The sequence below is a fragment of the Orbicella faveolata genome, unplaced genomic scaffold, assembly GCF_042242905.1.
Source record: "Orbicella faveolata isolate gen_17 unplaced genomic scaffold, um_ofav_v1 contig_25, whole genome shotgun sequence".
NCBI lineage: Eukaryota > Metazoa > Cnidaria > Anthozoa > Scleractinia > Merulinidae > Orbicella > Orbicella faveolata.
The window spans coordinates 10,166,551-10,175,000 of NW_028301553.1; the positions used below are offsets into that span (position 1 = coordinate 10,166,551).

The window sequence follows — 8,450 nt, forward strand, 5'->3', positions numbered from 1 at the left end:
CAAGTACTATTCACCTCCGAGTAGCCGGTACGAGAGATTTTAAAATTTCCGACCGCTTGTCACACATAAAATAACGTTTTGGTCCGCTAATTATTCAGCTTGTGTGGTATATACTAAAACAATTATTCACCTCAGTGTCGGTGAAAGTGATGGATATTTACCTCCACTTCGGTGAATAATTGTTAAATATTAGTGTAAGTGCTAAAAAGCCTGATGAGATTAAAAAAATGTAAAGTGGACCAGCAAACTTTGAGAGATTTAAGTTCAGCTCACCACCGTTCGCTAGCAAAATGTCAGCTAGTAGAAATCAGTTGACGAATTAAATTTTTCTTGTTTGCCATACAATAAACATCTTATTAACCAAGCTTAGTTGGTCTGTATGGGAGAATCTTGACCTAGGTCGTGTGTACAGACCTCACTGCTTTCGGTCTGTACTCGCGACGTCGGTCAAGATTCTCCGATAAAGACCTCCTGCTTAGTTAATAAGAGCTTAGAGGTTACATAGACAGAGAGATTGATACATGTAGATTGGCTTATTTAACCAGGGGCTCATTCAGGGTATACAAAGTAAAACTGGTATCACTGGAGGCTCTAACGATTAAATCACAATTAAATTTTAATCTCTATTGACAAGTGGTACATTTTTCGAGTTGATCAACTCGGTTTGAGAATGCGCTTATCATTCAGGGTCGAGTTGTTCGAAAGCCGGTTAACGCTAACCCAGGATGAAAAGTTAACCGAAGTATTGATTTTTCTTGGATAAAAGCACTGGAAAAGTTGAAAATTTACAGAGTATGTAAATAACATGTAATTAACATGTAAATAATCAAAAAAAGACTGTAAAGAATAATTTACATGATTTTTCCCCTTTTACATGTTTTGGAGGTTTCATGTAAATAACATGTAAATATTTTAAGTGAAACATGTAAATGATGAAGAAAACACTGTAAATGTTTCAAAGCAAAGGGCTAAGATCATGTAAATAACATGTAAACTGTTCCTGCAAATACTGTAAATAGCCTGTAAATTTCTTGTGATTCAACCTGGAAACCCGTAAATAACATGTAAATTTAATACAGGGAGGGTGCCATAATACTGTAAATAACATGTAAATAAAAAAGGGGAGGCTGTAAACAACGTGTAAATAAAAAAAGGGAGGCTGTAAATAACATGGAAAATGAAAACAGGAGCCTGTAAACAACATGTAAATCGAAGAAGGGAGCCTGTAAATAACATGTAAATCGAAAAAGGGAGCCTGTAAATAACGTGTAAATCGAAAAAGGGAGTCTGTAAATAACATGGAAATCAAAAAAGGAGCCCATAAAGAACATGTAAATCGAAAAAGGGATCCTGTAAATAACACGTAAATCAAAAAAGGGAGCCTGTAAATAACATGTAAATCGAAAAAGGGAGCCTGTAAATAACATGTAAATCGAAGAAGGGAGCCTGTAAATAACATGTAAATCAAAAAAGGGAGCCTGTAAATAACATGTAAATGGAAATGGGGAGCCTGTAAATAACATGGAAATCGAAAAAGGGAGCCTGTAAATAACATGGAAATCGAAGAAGGGAGCCTGTAAATAACATGTAAATCGAAAAAGGGAGCCTGTAAATAACATGTAAATGGAAAAGGGGAGCCTGTAAATAACATGGAAATCGAAAAAGGGAACCTGTAAATGGCATGTAAATGGAAAAAGGGAGCCTGTAAATAACATGGAAATCGAAAAAGGCAGCCTATAAATAACCTGTAAATTGAAAAAGGGAGCCTGCAAATAACCTGTAAATTGAAAAAGGGAGCCTGTAAATAACCTGGAAATGGAAAAAGGGAGCCTGTAAATAACATGGAAATCGAAAAAGGAGGCAGAAACCCTGTACGATAAATGACTTGTAAATAATAACTTGAAGAAAAATGCATGGAATGTACTGTTTTCTTGTAATCAAATCTGTTGACCTTAATTATAATAGTAGAAAATATGCAAATTTATACAGAATCAGAAATTTATTGCAATCAGAACAAACTCAGTAAAATTCAAATAGTTTTTATATGCCATGAATAAGGTGTACAATGTATACATTGCAACAAATAAAACATGTTTTCTTTTCTATCTATCCATAACAAGACAACTTAAATGTAATTTTGTGCATGGCCAAAATATTTTAAAATACCATGACTGACTCCTTTAACCAAATTCAAGCACTTTTCAAGAAGACTACTAAAATTCAAGACCTTTTCAAGATTGTGCAAAACCATGTCATATTCAGCTCTATTTAATTCCTAAATAATAAAATGATTAAGAACTACATGTATACTGTTGTCAGCTACAACTAGTAAAAATTTTGCAATTTAGGTGTATTACTAAATTAAAATTGTTTGCGAATGGATACCTGTCTTAAATATATACTAAATCCACAAAGTCAAATGTAACATAATGATAATACCTTTGTCATAAAATGAATGAATAAACTGTTTTTTCTTACTAAGTAATTAATGTAGGATTAAATTAGCTTTAATAATGAAAAATGGGGGAGGCACGATGGCCTTGTAGTTACATGTAGTGCGCTCAACTCCTAATCGAGCGATCCGGGTTCAAGCTCTAGGCGGGTACATTCTGTTGTGTTGTTGGGCAACACACTTTACTCTCAGTGCCTCTCCACCCAGGTGTATAAGTGGGTAGCAGTGAATTTAATGGTGGGGTAACCCTGCAATGGCTGGCATCTCATCAAGGGGGAGTAGAAATAGTCCTAGTCACTTCCTGCTACAGGTAGCGGGATAAGCTCCAGCCTGTTGGGCCACATGACTCGTATGCAGACTTTACCTTTACCTTATTATGAAAATTACTGCAACATAAGTGTGAAGTATTGATCAACTTTTTTCATAGAGTGAATTGTTCTTTTGAAATAACAGAAACTAGGGAGAAAAAACCTTTACCACAAGATAGAGATTGACATTTTAAATTCATCATAAAAACATTCATGCCAAAGGAATACTACATTGCATAACATAAAACAAGGCTTCTGACATCTTTTAGGCTATGTTTACAAAGTCACAGTTTCCTTCTTTTTCCAAAACTGTACGGAATCCAAACAGTACAAGCATTTTGGACCCCTGACAAAACATTCACTGTAAATAATATTCAAAATTTTACTTTTTCTTTTTGTGATAAAAAAAACTGTACTGTAAAAAAAATTCATAGGGGCCTGTTGAAATTGAAAGGCGTATCTAGCACCATAGTTCCCATAACACATCATAAGTTAATAAATTATTGTTCTGGTACTACGTGTTTGTAAACATAGCCTTTGCTTTTTATGATGAAATCTTATAGCTGCTGTATTGAACAATAAGTATCAACCTAGCAATCTAAGATATTTAAATTTGATGCTAATTCACTAGCACAGGTACAGTGTAAGTGATACTTCAAAGCATTAAAAAATAATGTTTAAAGTGGTTGAATTTATGCCAGAAAGCTGCCAGAGCATATCAAAGTGTTGAAGGTCACCATGTTAGACTGTAATGCACCAGGGGCCCATTTCTCGAAGGTCCCAAAAAGTTTTCGCACCCAGAAAGCCTTACCAAAATCTGAAATCTTATGCTTACAGAGCTGTTTTAATCGCTTATTCTCAATATGAACAGAGGTTTCCTTCACACAAGAAGTTTCAGGCATATACAACTCTTAGTTTTTAGACACAGCTCAATTAAAGATGGCTTTCTGGGCCCGAAAAGTTTCCAGGGCCTTCAAGAAATGGGCCTTGGACCCCTTATAGAGTCATAAGTACTGTAGACTTCTCAGTGGCTGATTTTTTCCTGATCAAGCATCAATGCCAAGGAGTATGCATGTATTGACCGCTCTCAATTTTACTTCATCCTACAAGTAACATAAAACATTTCGTTAAACAAGATAAGTTATGTCTGAGTATGAATCAGCAAATTCTGTGTATGATATCAATCAGTGAATTTTACATTGGAGTTATTATTTTGTTTCTTTTCATTCCAATTTATACTGTGACCTTTGAAATCGGACTGTAGCCGGTCATGTTGACTGGCCAAAGTAATTTTAGCTTGGTCACGTCTCGTTTCTGACTGGTCAGGATATTTATGCAAAAATCAAGTACATGTAATGTGAGCCAAATTAAACCCAGAAATATAGTCTGTTTGTTCCAGTCACTGCTAGACCGTTTAAAAATTGGCTTAATATTTTTCCGAACGGATTTAACCCCAGTCACTTGAATGGCATTCCTATCGATCTTGAACGCATGACAAACAGCAAGCGAATGGTCTTTAGCCGTTCGAACAGATACATGTATGCATTGGTGTATGTTTTCATTAGAGGTCATAATAAAAAAGATTAAAAACTCTCAGATTTACAGTTGGAGATTTGATTGTTTATTCAAGAATGAACAACGTGACCGTCTCAACATGAAATGACTGGTCAACATGACCAGCGAGTGAAGTTTTTGGCCAGTCAAGTCACCATTCTGGCCAGACATTGCCCGTTGACCGGCCATTATTTTGAGCCCTGAATATTCATCAATCAAACAGATCTTACATCTACATCTGTAGCTATTGTGTGACAAAAACTTTGCATCTCTGATTGGAAGGCACTGAATATCAGAGGATGTAGAAGAACTAAACTCAAAATGTGTGGCAGTAAATATTCAATGTTCACTATCTTCTACATTGTAATATTCATGCACAATAAATCAAACTCCTATCAAACAATGTTTAAATAATAAGTCAAGTTATTTGCAGGCACAATTTGATTGTTTCTTACACGCACTTATGCTCTATTGGTGGGCAAAGGTACAGCTGATGTCATAAATGTTTGTTTTTGTTTCTTTGTTATGCATTACAAAGCAGATAGATTCTACGTTGTCACGCATCTGTTCAGTAATAGATCACAGAAGACATCAAAATGTGGTAAGAACATCAGTGACACACGCCTGAAAAATTCACAGATTCTGTGACACACTCTGGTAATGCCTTATGTGAATATTTTTTGTTTTTACCACATTTTGGTGTTATCTGTGATCTACTCAGGGCAGGAAAAAACCAGGTCTGATTTCCTCAGCCAAGTAAATTTTGCTCTTGGGTAAACAAAAATAGAAGTTCAGTGGCCCGGTGGGCAAGTGAAATTACAATGTAGCCTCAGTAGTCTTGTGAGTCTGACTAAAAATGCCAGCTTGATAAACAATAATTTCCAGTCACTCCATTTCAAAACTTAAGACCTAAAGATTCGTTAATTATTAGGTTGAAAGCAAGAATTAGTTAGGAATCCGAGCGTACCTCATTCGCATTTGTCCTCTGATTTCCTTACTGGCCACCACACTGGCAACTAATATTTAAATGGGGGCAAGTGAAAACTGAAATTGACTGGCCCACTGGGCAAGTGACTTACAATTTTTTTTCCTGCCCTGCTACAGATGAATGAACAGATGCATGACACATGAAACCTGCATGTATTTGGTAAGAGCCCAATTTCGTACAAGTAAAATGTACAGCTGTAACAGGTCTCTAAAATGCTGTCTGGTCATCCCAGGGTAAGGCAATCGATTGAAATTGATCCATAAATTGATATAAATCAATAAATTGAAATTAATGTAAGTGTTATCAGTGCTATCAATCAATTGAAAGAAATTCATACTCACATGCTAGAGAAGTTTCAAGTTATCAATTTGATTTTACCAAATTTATCAGTCATTAGAGAATCAATTGAAAGTTGGCCTCTCTTTGTTAGTTCACATAAACTGTAGAAAAATTGTGTCCCTCAACACAATGTTTGATTGTAACTTTTTTATGTAGATTTCAAAGGCACTACCAAAGATCCCCAAAACATAGTCCCTGATACATGTATGCCAGCAAAATATTCTGTTTACAAGATACAAAGTTATGTTTTTATGCAATTGTATTCATGATTTCATATTTCACTTTATATCTTTTGTTCATTTCTTTCTTATTAAATGTTGCTTAGAAGATACGCTAGTATCAGCAAAATTGATAATGTTTATTGAAAATTTGATCACAATTGATTACTCATGACGAATCCTTTTATTGATTTCTGATATCATTGACTAATTCCTATTGATTGTTATGAAATAATCGATTGACTATACTGTGTCGTCCAAGACAAGTAGATTTTCCTGCCTGGGCAAGTTACTCTTCCTTTTTTTTTCAAGTCCTGTGTAGTTTTCATGACAGTTTGAGGTACATGTATACCTCTTTATAAAGTATCGTTGTTTTTTTTTTGGTGAAAGAAAATTTCACAACATTTAACTTACTATCAGCACCAGTGGGTGCAATGTCTATGTACAGTTGTGTAGCATATTGTAACTTGCATGTAGGTACAACTGTAGACACCTGAGTAACTTCAGAATACTTACAATAGCATAAGAGAAATTTGTCTGCTGAAGATGGCACATTACATTTTAGCTTACTAGCATTCACATCAGAGGGCAACATAACCTTACAAGAGCATGCATCAGAAGGAATCATAAGGTGTATATAAGCCAATAACAAATGTCGCATGCTCTTACTCGGTTATCGAGAACAGATAATAACAGATAATAAAACCCTTTATGCACAGCAGGTAAACCTCAACAAAGTCGATTCCACAAGCAAAGTAACTTCTCCTTGATAATGACACATTCACAACCAAAGGCAAAATGAATTGTATACGTATCTTGACGTTACTTTACTCTACTCGTTCAATTTATGCAAAACTTGCTTACCTGTTGTTGTTGTTGCCTGTAATCGCTATCTTCAGCTTCTGGGTAACGGAAAATTTTGCCTTGAAACCGTGCACGATGACGAAGCGAAGGTAGGGTGGATTTTGGCCCGCTAAAACAGAGCTCGAGCTCGATGCAAGTTCCAACGAACTGCCAAACATGGCGGGAGAACCGAGAGGACCTGGTACCTAACATGAAGACCGCTGATTCCTGTTTGTTGGTGATCGGGTACTCACAAGGCTGGTATGCTCTTATAAAGGGACTGGGATAACAGTGATGGCAATGAAAGCACAAAACGGTAGAAATCACCATAAAACAAACAAACAAACAAACAAACAAAAAAACAAAATGTCATTCTGGTACCGAAAAAAAGTCAGCTATCATTTTCGGAAAGGCGATAAGTCCTAACGTTTTCGGGAAATGGACAAAAAAGCCCTAATAATGTAACGTTTATATGAAATATTTCATATATGAACTGCGGTTATAGATGAAAGTGAAGAATGATCATCGCAGTTAATTTTCCAATTTAAGCAACTGGAAAGAAGAAGCCTGAAAAAAATCAGGGCTTCAACGGGATTCGAACCCGTGACCTCCGCGATACCGGTGCGATGCTCTACCAACTGAGCTATGAAGCCACACATTGGGAGCGAGGTCAATTAATTGATCATTCTTCACTTTCAAAAAAGCCCTAATAAGTACGAGATACACAAGCTCCTCTAGAATAACCGAACAGATTTTTTTTTTTTTTTTGCGAACCTAAAATTAACCTACAGAGCTTTGAAAGTACGCGAGACAGCCTAAAACAGCGTTTCAAAGCATTCGAGAGAAAACGGTCGTTGGGCCGGCCGTGTCCCTTATGGTTCCCTGCTTAACCTAACTTGCGTCAGTTCAAACTCGGTCACCGGGGCTCTTTCCGTCTTGAACTCATACAACACGTGACGCTTTCATGGTCCTTCATGAATAAATACGTACGTGTCCGAGAATTAATTTTTCTCTTTTCTAGAGACGTAAGCTTGGGACGCCTGCATGTGCAGTAACAATTCTAGTTTTATTTTGTCGTTGTGGATGCGCGGAAAGTTCACAAGAAGACAGCTTAGTGCGGTGTCGATCAATGCAGCGATTTAGTTTGGTGCATACCTTCTAACCCAAATTCAATTTAAAGCACACTATAGCACACACTTGGATTTTAGAGAAGTTCAAATGCTTCAACGTAAAAGGCACCTTAATGGAGGCTTCACGAAGGTTTACGGAGCTTTAGGGCGGTGTTACATTTTAACTTTACAGGCCTTTAAAAGGTCCCATTTATATGTTCTCGGTTACCCGAGACAACCCTTCCTCTCTCTCTCTCCCCCGTCCCCCCAAGTTTAACCTGGCCGGGGTAACTTTTCATTTATTTCCTTGCAAAATCCAACCAACCGTTTACAAGAGGATAGCGAACCTGTCGGTAACTTGGAATTTACATCATTTCAACAGTCTTCGTTGGTTGAACCGTTACACCAGTTATATTAAATAAGCCCACTTTTCCGTTACATGGTTTTTGCAGGGTTTAGGCAGGCCTTCTCTTAAATTTAGATCTTTTTTTCTAAGAGTCTCCATTTTACATTAACGTGGTCTTAACAGTTTTTCGAAAAGCCCCCATTATTTCATTTAAATTGTTTTCACAGCCTTTGGAAGGTCCCCCTTTTTAATTTACATGTTTGTAACAGGCTATTTACAGCCCCCCACTGCAC

At 36.5% G+C, this 8,450-nt stretch overlaps 1 protein-coding gene and 1 long non-coding RNA gene across 3 annotated transcripts in view; one reads left to right on the forward strand and one right to left on the reverse strand.

Annotated features, from left to right (window-relative positions):
- Positions 1 to 8,450, forward strand: part of LOC110045858 (A disintegrin and metalloproteinase with thrombospondin motifs 1-like) — a 41,857-nt gene that overhangs the window by 21,900 nt on the left and 11,507 nt on the right. The gene's annotated exons all lie outside the window — the stretch shown is intronic.
- On the reverse strand, positions 1,981 to 7,049 carry LOC149108884 (uncharacterized). Its single transcript, XR_016208392.1, has 2 exons — positions 6,724 to 7,049; positions 1,981 to 3,863 (listed from the first exon to the last, which is right to left on the reverse strand). It is a non-coding gene; the product is annotated as an uncharacterized LOC149108884 (long non-coding RNA).